The following is a 15,866-nucleotide window of genomic DNA, read 5'->3' on the forward strand; positions in this document are numbered from 1 at the left end:
TACCCCAGCCTCTATAGTCCCAATTGTGTAGTGCGAGGGGATGTTTGGTATGTATAGCTGGTATATCAATAGACATTTGCTACTGTCATTGGGATTGTTGTCACAGACATGGGGTGTGTGTGTGGAATGTGACATCTGCTCATAACATGTGTGCCATTGGCTACTGATGGACATCATAAGGTTATCATGGTACAGTACCTGCATATATAGCAGGCTCGACAGCCATGTCACAGCACAGGGTAGGATGCACCTGTGTGACAGTGCATAACCACAACCAATGTGAACACAGCCACATATGGTACTCTGGCATAATATTACAGTATATGGACTATCTGTTCTACACCATCCTCATATGTGCGATTCACAGAATGACCCTACATATACTGGACTGCTACACAGTCTGGTCTGATGGCTGTTTGTGGTATGGGACATGTGTGTCTATGGCCCTACAAACATGTAAGGTAAGATGGTACCATACAGTGGGGCAGCATGTGACATCAGATAGAAGGAGAGCTAGAACAATGATATCTACCACAGTCTGTACACAGGCCATAGTACATAATAATAGACAGACTGCCGACATTCACCATCACTACACAGACCTCAGCACTGTACAAACATCCACAGAATGTCCAGGTTATGGCATTAAATGTAACCCCTACTGTACATGACATGTGTAGCACTCTGATATATCACTGGCTTGTTATAACATATAGGTTCATAGGTTCATAGCTAGGTACTAGACTATCAACCCTGGGGCCTATACAAGCCTAGCCAAAAAGGTACCCTGGCTTTTGCCACCCAAGAAAATTATTTTCCTGTGCCACTGCCGAGCAGAGCCACAGAAGTGATCCCCGGGGTGAATTTCCTATTTTCCATCCAATCATCAAGATTTTTCTTGAAGAGTGCTAATGAGGAGCTTTGTTTGATATAGATAGGTAGTTTATTTCAGAGTATGGGAAGTCTCTGGGACAGGAATCTATCCCTCCAGTATGTTCTGTTTATTGTGGTGACAAGGTTTAGGTCCCTAGAGCATGTAGCTCAGAGGGATTGGGATTTATTTAAGTGGAGAATGTCCAACAGCTCTGGGTTTGACATAGCTTTGTATGTTAGACAGAGATTACCTCTGAGTAGGCGATATGCGATGGAGCAAAGCTGGAGTTTTTTGAGACGGTCTGCGTAGAGCATCTGTTTGAGGCCGGTAATCCTCTTTGTGAGATATTTCTGCAGCCTTTCCATTTGTTGTAGATATCTTGTGAGGTACATACCAAAAGGGGCATTGTACTGTATAATGGGTCTAATAAGTGATTAGTAGAGGGGAACAATGACCTATTTTTCTCTGGATGAGAAACCTTTTGTGATGAGATGTGCCACGTAGAAGGATTTCCTGACTACTGAGGCGATGTGATTATCAAAGGAGAGACTACTGTCCACCTGTGTCCCAAGGTCTCTTATCACACTTTTGGTGTTAAGAATACTTCTGCCTATTTATGGTGTACAGCACATATGCACCACTTCATTCAAGACATATGTGCAAAGGTTGACAGAGGTGTGGCTGACAGCACATACACAGGGCCAGTATATACATGTTGCTGTGATACCCTCATTAATCTACCATTGTAATGGGGTTTGTTGCAACATATGTCCAATGAGGGATATGTAGTCAGTAACTGTCACAGCCTTCACCATCAATGGAATGCAATCCTCACACTACCTTCGGCATTCCACAGATAGATGCATCGTGGCTGACACATTAAACCTAAGGCGCAACACTGCCCTGTCTGCAGATGACCCTGCAGATGTGGATTCCTGATATACATGGAACTGACATGGCAGGTATTGCGACATGTGTGACAGGCATATCCAGACAAACACTGTTAATCCAACATTACTCCATATGCAGTATAGCAGCACTTACAGTCTGTAGTCACGTCAGGTACATCCCCTCCTGTTTGTTGCCCTCTTTCCACAGTGTATGTTGTTAGAGGTAAATCCCCATCCCATCTGAAATGCTGTTTACCAAATGACAGTTCTAGCTCCTGCTCACAGTGACAGACAAGGGCCAAGACCACTAGGACGTTCCTAGGTATTGAAGTGCATTTCCATGCAATTGGCTAAGGGAATGTTACCACACCTGTTCCACATGCAATCGGCTAGGGAAGGGCTGCAATTCATGTAGAGGCCATCGGCTGATCATGAGCATCACTTAAAATACACATGCTGCTGCCTAAGCAATGCAGATGTGGGCCTCCACATTCAACAGAGAGGGAGTGGGGGAGGGAGACAGAGGTGAATACATGTCAGGGAGGGGTGAGAGGGTAAAACTGATGCATTTTTGTGTCACACACCTACCAGCACAGAGTATTGAACCCCCGACAGCTATGTAGTGCTGTCACCGTTCGATGATTTTATTCATGCGCCACATGGGTGATCTGGTGGGGAGCACTCAGAACATATATGTGATGGTGATTGACTTCCGCAACAGGGTTACGGTAGATATACAGAAGGTGACATACATGTGCTTGTCTGCATGAACAGGTGCCAATGTTGGCACAGGCAAACTCACACAGGGACCTGCACACATTAACACACTTGGCAGGGCCAGGAGTGCAACTCATCACTAGTGGGGTTGCCACAACACATCAATGTGCAGGGGACACATGCACCACATGGGTTATACAGAGGTCATATGGGTAATGAGTATGAGGGGGTGTCAGACATCAGGCGGCATGCTTCACTGTGCCCTGGGGGGAGTAGTGCATGTGGATGTGGACATATGCACCATAAAACACACACACACACACAAATCCACAGGATGCCAGTTCGGACATGCATGGGTGCATGTCTGCACGGGTGTGTGGTGGCCAACAGTGTCAGCAGGCTATACAAGGGTAGGCGATGGGTATATCTTGGTATCAGGCCACATGACAATGGTCTGCATTGTGGCACAGGCCTGTAGCTTCTCCATTTGCCCACACAGGTGGGAATTGCATCCATCATCCAGTCACCTGTGTGACTATTGTGTGTGGCCAATGCTGTGCATCACTTGCCATGTATGTATTCCCTAGTCCATGACATGGATGGTGTCTAGGATGTGCACATCTCCAACATGCATGTACAGTGACATGTGGAACTGTACCTGGAGTGTCCTGGCCCATGCTGTGAACACAGCTTATCATCAGATGTGCCAGTCTTGCCCACCTGTGGCAGGGGCTGGTACTAGTCACCAGATTGACCCTGCACCTACACTGATAACATGCTAACAGCATTTCCTGATGTCAGTGGCATATGTCCATACAGGGCATGTTTTCAGGCATGGTATGTCTGTTGTGAGTCACATGTGAAGGCACAGTGGGGTTGCTAACTGTGATTGGCTGGCCTTGATGTCACATGTATGGGTATGGCTTTGCACCCCAGCCTCTCAGCTATTTACATCTGTTATCCCTGTATGGTTGACATTGTGATATAGTAGGGCCACCATAAATGAAATTAGGAAAACCCCTCCACATTGCCCAAAGGTGTCACACACTTGCAACCACCTCTACACAAGATACAAGTTACAACCACACACAAAACACACACACACACACACACACACACACACACACACACACACACACACACACACACCTATTATATCTGGGAGTAGAACCCCTACCTAACTAGTTTACTACACTACAGCACTACCCAGTTATAGTACACACCACAGACATTACTGAAGTACATCTTCTCCAAAGGTGTATTTCACAATTAATGACATCAGCAGGACTACCAAAGTAAGGCATTTGTAATGTACTGTGAGTGAGTAGCCTATAATGCATTGTTCCATACACAGACACTGAAACACACACAAAACATCCATAACTGGCATGGATGGAGATGGAACAATACCACCGTTCTAAATCACACTACAGCAGTACACAGTTACAGCGATTACTGGGCTATCACTTTACCAGAGGTGTATCACTAGGTGAGTGACATCAGTAGCCTTACCAAAGTAGAGTATTTGTATTGTATGGAGTGTTAGTGCTTAAAAAGCATTGCTCTCTACTCAGTCACACACACACACACACACACACACACACACACACACACACACACACACACACACAGATTCACACAGTTGCCAGGTCTGGGGTTTGAACACCTACCTAACTACAGCAGTACTCAGTTACAGAGCATGCTACATTGATTACTGGGCTATCACTTTCCCAGAGGTGCATTACTAGGTGAGTAATATCAGCATCCTTGCCAAAGTAGAGTACTTATATTGTATGGAGTGTGAGTAGCCTAAAAAGCATTGCTCTCTATTCAGTCAGACACACACACACAGTTGTCAGGTCTGGGGTTCAAACACCTACTTAACTAGTTTATCACACTACAGCAGTACGCAGTTATAGATCATGGTACAGCAATTACTAGGCTATCATTTTCCCAGAGGTGTACTTCTAATTGAGTGACATCAGCAGCCTTGCCAACGTTGAATATATGTATTGTACGGAGTGTGAGTAGCCTAACAAGCATTTCCCTCTACACATTCAGAGACAGATAGGCATGCACACAAACACACACTCACACAATTGACATGTCTGGGGTAAGTACTACTACCTAACTACTCTGTCACTACACCAGTAAGCAGTTATAGGATGTGGCATGCATATTACTGAACTATAGCTCTCCCAGAGGTGTAATTCACATTGGATGACCTCAGCAGGCTTGTCATACTACTGCTATGGGGAGGGTAGTGTGTGCATGGGCCATACCCCATTCATGTAGGGGTTGACATGCCACATGCGGGCACACACGGGGTTATATGTCAAAGGTGCATGTATACAGCTACTAGATGGCTACTGCCTTGTACAGTCTTGTTGCACAGCTGGCACGTGCACCACATAGTCTGTCATGCTGACAGGTACTGGTAGCTAGCGTCCGCAGTGGGTTACATCCACACCTCATGTGTTGGGGGCCATTTGGCTGTGTGCTGGTTGGGACAGACCTGCATGGCTCCTTGTCATGATCACCCTCTTCCACACATCTATGCCCATGTACCTGTGGCTTATTATAGTGTGTTGTCCTTACATATTTGTCTGTATTCCTATCCACTGTGTGTGCAAGGCAGGGGTGATGCATACTGACATGTGTCTGCACTGAGAACTGCAACATTCAGATATGTCTGGTCCATTGGTGTTTGCAGACATGGCCTTCATGTATTGAAGTGTGTGAGCATGCCCAGTATGACCTCTCAGTATGTTGTTGACTGACATTGCTTTCATTTTTCTAAGTGTGTGAGCATGCCCAGTATGGCCATCTGTGTTGCATGTGTGGATCATGTCCAGGTCATTTGTACTGCGGTGCTGACCTTTGTGTTTTACACCAACAGGTAACATGCTGTGTCTACAGGGTATCCATCAGTCATTTGCCGTTGACTGTTGCTACATTTCTGCTTAGCGGGGGGGACACTTGACTGTTTCTACTGTTCTACACAGGAGTGGAGGGGCACACCTGACTGTTACTCTAAGTGTACGAAGGATGGGAGGGCATACCTGCCACTTGTACACATTTGCTAGGACTGTAGTGGTATGTCAGATACTCCATTTCAGTCTGTAGTCTTGCCTGTCCTGCTGTCTAGAGGCTTACCAGTGTACTACAGATCCTAGCTTTGTTTACCTGCATATTAGTTTATGACTTCCTAGCCTTCACAACTTACATCTGAATGCCTGGCCTGCTTCAGTCTGTCTGTGTAGGCCTGGGGGAGGTGTTACCCATAGGGCACATTCAGAGGCCATAGTACAGCATTTGTTTGCATTAGTCTTCACCTGTCCTGCAGGCTGAGACTATTGTTGGGTATGTGATCCTTCCTGACTGGCATGTGTGGCTCTTATGGACATTTCCTGCAGTGGGTTTGCCACCCTGTGTTGTACTGGCTACTATGGTGACTCCAGTATGTTTTACAGATCTCATGATACCACTATGGTTGTCTACTGTTTATTGCCTTGACATCAGGCTACCCAATTCCCTTGCATGTTCACATCCATACCATGGCTACAGGTAAAACATATTCTACTCCATTTGGCAATTGGTAGGTTGATTGACTTACCTTGAAGGTGTGCCGGACTTGAGGTTGGTGCTGGAGGGCTGCCTATGTTAGATGCACATAGTACACTCCCTATACATGGTTGGGCACAGGTAGTGTCATGTTTGGCATCCATTTTAATGTGCGAGTCAGAGAGAGGTGTCATTCCCTGGGCTCCTACTATGTCAGTGCATATGCTATGTGTTGCCTCTTTGACAAGACCAGGGCCTACTGGGCAGGCTCAGGTTGTTCCTCCTCCGAGTCACTCTGTGCCTGTACAGGCCTTGGCATTGGTGTGGGCTGTGTTGCCCTGCCCCATGCTGTTCCTGCAGCAGCTGTTTCCACAGGATCATATTGTGTAGCATAGCACATACCATAACAATTTTGGTACATGTAGCTGGTGAATTCTGCAGGGCTCCACTGGATGTGTCCAGACACCAGAACCGTGACCTGAGCATCCCAAACACATGCTCTATTATATGTCTGGCCTGTGCATGTGGTTCATTATGGCATTGTTGTTCAGATGTGTGTGTGTTTCTGATGGGTGTCATCAGCCACGGCTCCAGTGGGTACCCAGCATCCCCCAGCAGGTGACCGTAGGGGATGTCCACATCAGAAAATCTGTGGTACAGCTGCATCAGTTGCCATATGTGTGAATTGTCATAGCTTCCAGGGCAGGCAGAACACACATTCAGTATAATGCCCTGGGCATCACATACGACCTGGCAGTTGATGGAGGGGATGACCCTGCTCATGCTCACTGGGTGATGCTTTGATGCGTATGTACGTGCAATTTATAGCACCCACTACCCCAGGGTAGTTAGCTATTTGGTGGAAGAGATGCATATTGCAGGTCAACACCTCACGTGTGTTGAGGAAATATAGGTGCTCACTGGCATGTGCTGACATGGAATCCAGGAACTGGTGGAATATTCTGGATGCTGATGCCTGTGAGATGCCCATGTTATCCCCAGTTATGGTTTGGGAGGTACCTGTGGCTAGTATACCTAGGCCTACATATACCTTGGTATCCACTGGGATGGGTTCCCCTCGGCCAGTGTGGTGTGTCAGGTGTGGCCTGCACAGCTCAACAATTTGCTGTAGGTGGTCTCTGTCCACCCTATAGAGCTCCATGATCTCCAGTTCGTGTAGCCCCTGGTAGGTTGCCCTGGGTTTGTGCACTCTTTTCTGTCTCCTCACTGTGGGTTGCTCGGCAGCATTGACATCCTCACCACCCTCAGCTTCTTGCACATGTTGTTTTATGTTGCCTGCTGCAGCCCTTCTCATTTTGTTGGTTTGTTATAAAAATTTCCCCGCTTGTATACATCTGTGGTGCAGAGTGTGGAAAAACCAGGGGGGTATGTGTTTGCTTGGTTTATATTGGTGTTCTGGGCTGGGCTGGTCTGCTGCTCTTGTAATTATCTGATTCTGATACATTTCACCTGGCAGCTCAGCTAGTTCTCCTTGATTACCTTCCTACTGCTGTTTTCCCTTCCCATTGCCTCCCTGTTTAAGCCTGTGTATGCGTCATGCAGCCAGAGTGCTGATATGTGCACAGAGCTGCTACTTCCTTGTTTAACTTCCTATTTCTTCCTGTGAAACCCGGTGCATGGCGAGCACACCCGCTTACACTTTGTAAGGAGTGCTAGGCAGTTTGGACACACCTCTAGCTTAGTTGTTCTAAGCTAGGAGCAGTCCTGAGCCACAGGGCTCCAATCCACTTACAGTATGCCTGACACCCCCCCCATGATGTCACCCATCTCCTAGTCTTGCACCCAGCTATTTCTACTCTTACACTCTTGGGACCTGCCTCACACCCTGGGGAAATCTCGGATTCACTATTCTTCCCCTCATTTGCATAGGATTGCCTGCTAATGAATAGTTACATGTCCCACACTGGGCCTCCCCCCTTAGCAACCATTACTCACTGGCCAGGTTGTCTTATGCCTGCCATTGACTTGCATGGCTGAATACTGCTTTTAGTTGGAATGTTTATTTTAGGTTTATTTTCACCTGCAAATGAGGGTAATTTGCTTACAGGGACTCGGCCCATGCAGGATTAGTCTAAGAGCTCATGTGCACGTCCCAGGGGCTCATTCCTGGATCACACGTCAGCCATATTGCCGAAAATAGCTCTTAGACTAATCCTGCACATTCTACAGGGCTTTGTAAATCTGGGTAATAAGTCAGATGACAGTGCAGATGAGTTCCTTAATAACAGTTTGTTCTCATGAGACATGCTTGATAAAAGAATACTACAAAATGATTTTAAAATATACATTTTATGTTTTTGATATACTGAATTGTAAAGCTAACTGGTGGCATTTCTACCATCTTCAGACTTAACTTCAAGGCAAAACAAACTTTTCAGTGGCAAAGCAGCTTAAGGTTTCATGTCATACACAGAATGCAAACAAGTCAGTGTAGACAACACAAAGAATAATTCTTTAATAATACAGGTGGTACCTAACAATTCAACCACAATCTGTTAGAAAACAGTGGTTGAATTGCAAAATGGTTGAATTGCAAGACTCCATTCCCTATACAAATGTATGGAAAATGGTTTAATTCATTCCCATCCCAAACAAAATTAAAAAATACACTAAAAAAATTAAAAAAATGTAGCTCACCATGATTTGAAGTGTAGAACATCTCTTAAATGGAGAAGAGGATGTGGAGGAGGGATGGAGGAGGAATGGAGGGCTACTGTGCATTCCTAAAACTTTGGCTCACTGTCACATACGCATTTATTTGATGTTAAGTATATCTAAGAATGCAGGCTAGCATGTTTCCTGTCCAGCTAAAATGCATGCTCATTACATCATTGTGTAATAGCAGTTTTAAAATGAATATCTGTTGTCTCTGTTTTATTTAGTTCACATTAATGTGATATAAATTATAACTTAAACATCCTACAACAGTTTCCTATCCACACCCCCAAATGAAATAATAACATTATAACTTAAAACATCTTACAACAGTTTCTTATTCACACCCCCAAAATAAATAATAACACACAACACAGTGTATACTGGTGTGTCTGTTTTTTTAATACCTCTCCAGGACTTTGCTCAGTGGCTCCCCTATTTGTCTTATTCATTCAGGTGAGTCAGCATCATACACTTGTGGCCATTCTCTCTCCCCAGCCCTACCAGTGTCCATGCCAAAAACTGAACATGAGTCACCATATTTACACTATTTACAGAGGCCACTTAGTCTTTAGTTGTTGAAAGGGGAATCTTCTTTACTCTGTCATGCCTGTTCCCTCTGTTTTTTGGTAGGTGTAAGTGAAAAAATATTGTCCAGGGTGACTTGTCTCTCCCTCTTTTTCAGGATTGTCTTGAAGTGCTGCACAATTGTGTTGTTAAACAAGCCTGTCATCCTGTTGATGTCACCTGTGTTGGGGTTCCACTCAAAGACTGTAGCCTGCACTTTCTCCTAGTTGGATAAAAGTTCTTTAATACATAGCCTGCACCTTCTCCCAGTTGGATAAAAGTTCTTTAATGCAATTTGTTGGCATAGGTCCTTTTTCCCTGGTATCCTCATCTTCAGAAGGAAATTTCCCTTTCTTTTTCTTTTTTTTGAACTGGTCATTGCAAAGTGCTGTAAGTTTCTCCATTCTTAGCTCGTTGTCATGGTCTTGTAGTAGGTCCTCCACATCCATCACCCCTATGTCCATGTACTCTGCTGGGGAAATTATGTCTTGAAGCACTTTAGCAGCTTCATCCACAGTTTTGCTCTGGGAAAAGGAAGGAACCAGTTTCATCCAGGCTGTACGAAGGGCATTCTGTGACATTCCATCCCAGGCACTTTTAATGAACGGTATGGCATGAGGAATATTGAAGTCAGTCTTGCAGAATTCCTTCAGTGTTTTATCTGAAGAATAGGTCATGTTCATGTCGAAGAGCTCTGAGAAGAGTTCTTTTGTGTAGAGCTTTTTGAAACAGGCATTGACTTGTTGATCAATAAGCTGAATGAGAGAAGTTGTAAGAATTTCCTCTAACTCCTGTGGCTGGGTAGAGGCATTGTCCAAAAGCAGAAGAGCTTTCATTGGCAAATTGTTCTCTGTTAGGCACGTCTTGACACTTGGAGCAAACTGCTTGAAAATGTAATCCTTGAAAACTGATGAGTTTACTCAAGCTTTGGTGTTTGATTTCCACATTACAGGTACTTTTGATTTTATAATCATTTTTTCAAAGAATATTGGGTTTTCTGAGTGGTACATCACTAGAGGCTTCAGCTTGATGTCTTCACTGGTGTTTGCTGCCAGGAGGAGTGTGAGCCTATTTTTCATGGGCTTGTGACCTGGAATCCTAACTTCTTTTTGGGTTATGTAAGTCCTACTTGCCAATCTCTTCCAGAAAAGGCCAGTTTCATTGCAATTTAAAATCTGTTTTGGCAGATAGCCTTCCCTCTCAATCACTTCTTCAAATTCCTTGACAAATTTCTGTGCACCTTCTTTGTCAGCAGCAGCTGCCTGTCCTTGTCTCAGAACACTGTGTATGCCTCTTCTTTTTTTAAATCTGTGGAACCATCACCTACATGCTTTAAATTCCTCTCTTTGTTGTGAGCTACTTCCTGGAGAGGTTTTTTTTGTAGGTCTTCAAAAATGAACTTAGCTTTCTTACGGCTCATGGTCTGAGTTATTGGGTTTCCCTTCATCCGCCTCTCCTGGATCCAAACAAGAAGCATCTTCTCCATATCTTCATGAATTTTGTTTGTGTTTGTGCAAAACGTTTCTCGCTCTGTTTGACACCTTAGCACACATGATGCTGTCTCTATTTTTCCAGAACTTTGAGACGGTAGAACTAGCGCTGCATATAGTTCTGCTATTCATCCTACGTTACTCCCTCTCTCAGGTTTACCCATGACTTCCTTCTTCTTTTCAGTGGTTAGCACTTATTTGTCCTGCCAGTGTCTCTCTTCTTATCACACTTCTTTAGGCCCATTTCTTCACTTCCTCACAACACTTAAAAGAAACAACTGCACCACTTAAAGGATACAACAGCAGCAGACAATGACATTTCATCCTCCTTTCCAGGTTGAATTGCAGGACGCCTGGGAGGCTGGAGGCATAGCTAAATTGCAAAACGGTATCACCTGTATACAGTTACTTTTCATCCCACATTAACTACATTTAGAGACTTCTTTACTTGTTTCTCTTTAACCTAAGAGTGCAGATTTATAATCAAAGCTGGTCTCTTAAGCCCACTTTCATTTTTTTCATTTGCCTTAAAATTTGATTATTAACCTGAATGAAGATAAATCGCTTTATTATTCTCTGGTTACTGATGGCAATTTGACCATCTGCTATGAGTATCAGGTAGCGACTGATTTACCATGCTGTCACAAAGAAAAGTTGTAGCACTTGCGAAACATAACGTCACTGCTCTCAAGGAATTCTTAATGAGGTTTACAAAGCCAATCTTACTTAATGCAGATGGAGACTTTAGCAGTTTACACATACAGTGCTAACAAGAATGCCACATTTTGAATTAAATGATAGATGAAATAATGGATTAGAACATTTGCTCTTTCCTTGCACAACTTGGATGTTCTGTTTTTATGTCTTTCCCTATCTGGTACTATGCACTTTTCTCTCTGCTATATTGAAAGTAATTGTGTGTGTGTTTGTGTTTGTGAGTGTATTAAAGAAGCAGTAACTTTTCAACTGAACAAAAGTAGTACAGAATTTGATTCCTTCCACCTTTATTTCCAACTATATGACTCTGAGTAACTCACTTATCCATATAGTCTTCCTAGGTCACCCCTGGAAAGCAATACTTGAGTTGAGTGGGATTACCTAATTAACAAATGCATCAGTAAATAGGATAATGCTTTACCACAGCCTGCTGGTCACTGATGGCTCTCTCTGTCACTGTAGATTTCTCCTGAACAGCAATAACAACAAAAGTCAACTGTGGAGCAATGGTGGCTCTTTTTTATTCTAGCCTAGCCAGGAATTAGCAATAGAGTAAACATAAACGGTTTCATAATTCACTGCCAGTGAGTATGGGCCCCTAGCTATAGAAACTAATGGTGAAGTGCAGAACTGAGGAATCATTGCTTCTACAAAGTTTACATCACATTACAAGAAACTAGCTCCCCAAAACACACTTTTACCTGATTTTATGACATGAATCAAATATTAAAATTTTTGTTCTGTTGATTCCATGAAATCACATAACATGATGTTATTGTTAAGGGGCAGGACCCATTACCTCTGGCATTGAGGGGTGCACCACTTACACCCTATGTGAAATAAAAAAAAAAATCAGATATATATTACACCATGACCGGGGGGGGGCTGATTCAAAGGGTACAGCAACAATGGAACAAACAGACCTGCTGTATATATATAAACCTCTTTAGTTCACTGCTTTCACTGAAATTGCATACAAACATGTACTTTCACCATATTTATAATACTATTCTCTTTCATTTCCTCTCACTTACTCATACTGCTTAAATGATAATCAGCATTAATCCTAGCTCTGTGGTATAGATGGAGGAAGCTATGACTGTGACCTGAGTTCAGCTAAATGCTCAGGCATGTGAAGAGCAGGGTTAGTTTGATCATTCTGGTTGCAGGAATCTGAGCTGCCATTTAGCTGTTCACCATCACATAGGTAGAGACCTGTGGTCAATGAAAAGTCATAAACTAGGGACTTAAACTTGGTCCAGCCAAGTAAATGATGGTAGCTGATGGTAGCCTTCTGCAGTGTATGAATGGAATGACATAGTGGAGCCTTCCTAGATGATGCAGTTGCTCATCTCTGCCATAAGGAGGCAGAGTGAACACCATAAGCAGAAATAGCCCTATTGGTTGTCAAAATAATCAATCTCTGATTTGCTATTGTCTCCACCGAAATGATTCTGCTGGGAATGACTATTACTCTGAGAGGGATAACTGAGATGGTTAGCAGGCAGTGGGCAACAAAAAAATTCTCAGTTGAATGCACGTATAATAATAATAATAATAATAATAATAATAATAATAATATTTACCACAATAGAACAGCATAAAGGCTATACTTTAGAAATATGTAGCTTAAAATCAAGCCTGTTGCTGATACACATTAGGCTGCCTGCAAAATATCCAAAATAAAATTCAAATAAAGGGAAATAAAGACTGCACAGACAAATGATATACTAAAAACTGCAAGACTGACCAAACCAAAACAGAGTATTGCCGTGTAAAACCTTATTTCTCCTATAGTGGAGGCCAATGGGATTTATGCAATGACTCCATAAGGATATACCAGTGTGTATCAGTTGCATGGTTTCAGAATGCCCGAGACATTTTACTTTTTAACAGAAAAAAAATTGCAGAGCCAGCAAAAACGTGACAGAAAGGTTTATTAATATAAATAGGAGAACAAAACAGCATAACAATATGGATTTAGATATCACAAATCCAAGTTCATTCCACCCAAGCATCCCAACGTACTAATATTTCAAAATTCAATTCTCAAAGATCTACATTTCAACCACAGGGAATATCATGCAAAATCTAATAATTTGTCGAGAAATGAGAAGGATATCATACAGGAATTGGGTGCCAATCATGAATTGGTAATATTGCCAGCAGACGAAGGTGGGGCTATAGTGGTACAGGATTGGTCCCAATATAATATGGAAGTGATGAGAGAACTTTCTGACAATCGTTATTATACACATATGGTATGTGACCCAACGTCCGGCTTCAAGAATCAAATAGATTGTTTCCTGAACTCTGCAAAGGAAGAGGGGATTATAACGGACAACACACTTCACCATTTAACAGTTTGGGACCCTTCCAGCCAATATATATATTTCCTACCCAATATACATAAGAGTCTACAAAACCCACCAGGTAGACCAATTGTCTCTGGTAAAGGTTTAATTACTGAACCTCTATCTCATTTCCTGACTTTACACCTTAAACCCTTGTTAAAATAGGTTAGGGCAAGAATCCAAGATACCACTGAATTCCTCAAGGTTACTTCTGAAATGCAGTTGGAGGCAGGGTGGCTTATGTGTACTTTGGATGTTTCTGCATTATACACAAATATTCCCCATTGGGCAGGTTTGGAGGCTTTGGAATATTGGCTAATGGAGTCCGATTTGTACCAACCAGGCTTTAATACTTTCTTACTCTGTTTGACAGAGCATGTTTTGAATAAAAATGTTTTCTACTTTCAAAACAATTGCTACCTACAGATCAAAGGAACTGCCATGGGGCCTCCTTTGCCTCAATATATGCCGATTTCTTTATGTCCTATATTGAGGAACAGCTAATTTATGATAGGTCTCATAACCTCTACATAGATGAGATCGACATTTGGAGGAGATATTTGAATGATAGCTGGTTAGTATGGAGGTCAGACATATAATATCTTCAGGAGTTTGTTGAATTTTTGAATGATAATAAATGGGGGATTCAGTTTACAGATACTTTTGACACGGATAGATTTAACTTTCTGTTAGTAACCATAAATGCTGACCATACATTAACATCTGAGGTTTATCACAAACACCCCCAGTTCAACTCCTTACTGCATGCTACCAGCTTTCATCCTCCTCACATATGCAGAAACATTCCAAAGTCACAGTTTTTACGTATTAAAAGAATATGATCGGATGTGGCCACTTATCTTTCTTATGAGGAGGATTTAGCCATGAGATTCAGAGAGAGGGTCTACAAGAGATGGGATATCTATCAGGCTAAACACTGCGCATCCAATCAGGATAGGAACAATCTACTTTAGTACAGAGACAAAACATCAGACAACAATTCACAAATTATATTAGTCACCACTTATGGTAGGAATACAGATATCCTACTCAACAGTGTCTGCAGGCACTGAACTATCTAATTAGCTGATACCAGGTTATGTGAGACTTTGGATGAAACGTGTCATTTTTCTTTTACAAGGGGCAAAAATCTTGGCTCATACATGAGTCATTATAAACATGTGCATAAAACTGGTATGAGCATAACACAGACAACATTAAAAGGTGGGGTTTTGAAAGGATGTTTTCCCTGTGGTCATTGTACCCACTGTAAGAGGATGTTGAAGACTCAACAGTTTACTAGTATAAATGCTGGGCAAGTGTTTAATATTTCATTTTTTGCAAATTGTTAGTCAGATTGGCTTATTTATATGACCACTTGTAGTTGCTCTGCTTTCTATGTGGGACAGACCTCAAGACCAGTTAAATTTAGAATTTTGGAACATCTAATTGACATCAGGGTTAAAAAAACAACTAATGCGTCATATAAACACACTGAGAAACATCATAATGCAGTCTTTAGTTTCATGATTATTGACAAAATACAGGGCAATTTAAATAATAAATCAGGCTGGCATCAGTTAGTGAACAAAAAAGAGAAAAAATGGATAATCAAACTGGGTGCTTTATTTTCACCAGGACTTAATGAATATTTTTAATGGAAAGGATTAATTGAAGTAATTCACTTATTCAGCCTCTAGTGGTGATATACTATAAAAGGAGAATGTTTGCAACTGTAATTTACTGCACCAATGAAGGCTTAATAAACTTACAGCCGGAACGGGTCTGTTTTGTTCTCCTATTTATATTAATAAACCTTTCTGTCACGGTCTTCTGGCTCTGCAATTCTTTTTTTGTTCAAGGACTTTTTGGAGCTGTGCAGTTACCATACTTGCAGGGGATCACCTTTTTTTGGAGCATTTTATTATGGGTATGTTAAGGTTATTAAAGCCAAATCCCACTAGCTGTAGACATGTCATGTTTTGGCCCATTTCTTAACCCCATCAGTACAGAATAA

The sequence above is a fragment of the Protopterus annectens genome, chromosome 4.part0, assembly GCF_019279795.1.
Source record: "Protopterus annectens isolate FY-2018-M chromosome 4.part0, PAN1.0, whole genome shotgun sequence".
Taxonomy (NCBI): Eukaryota; Metazoa; Chordata; order Ceratodontiformes; family Protopteridae; genus Protopterus; species Protopterus annectens.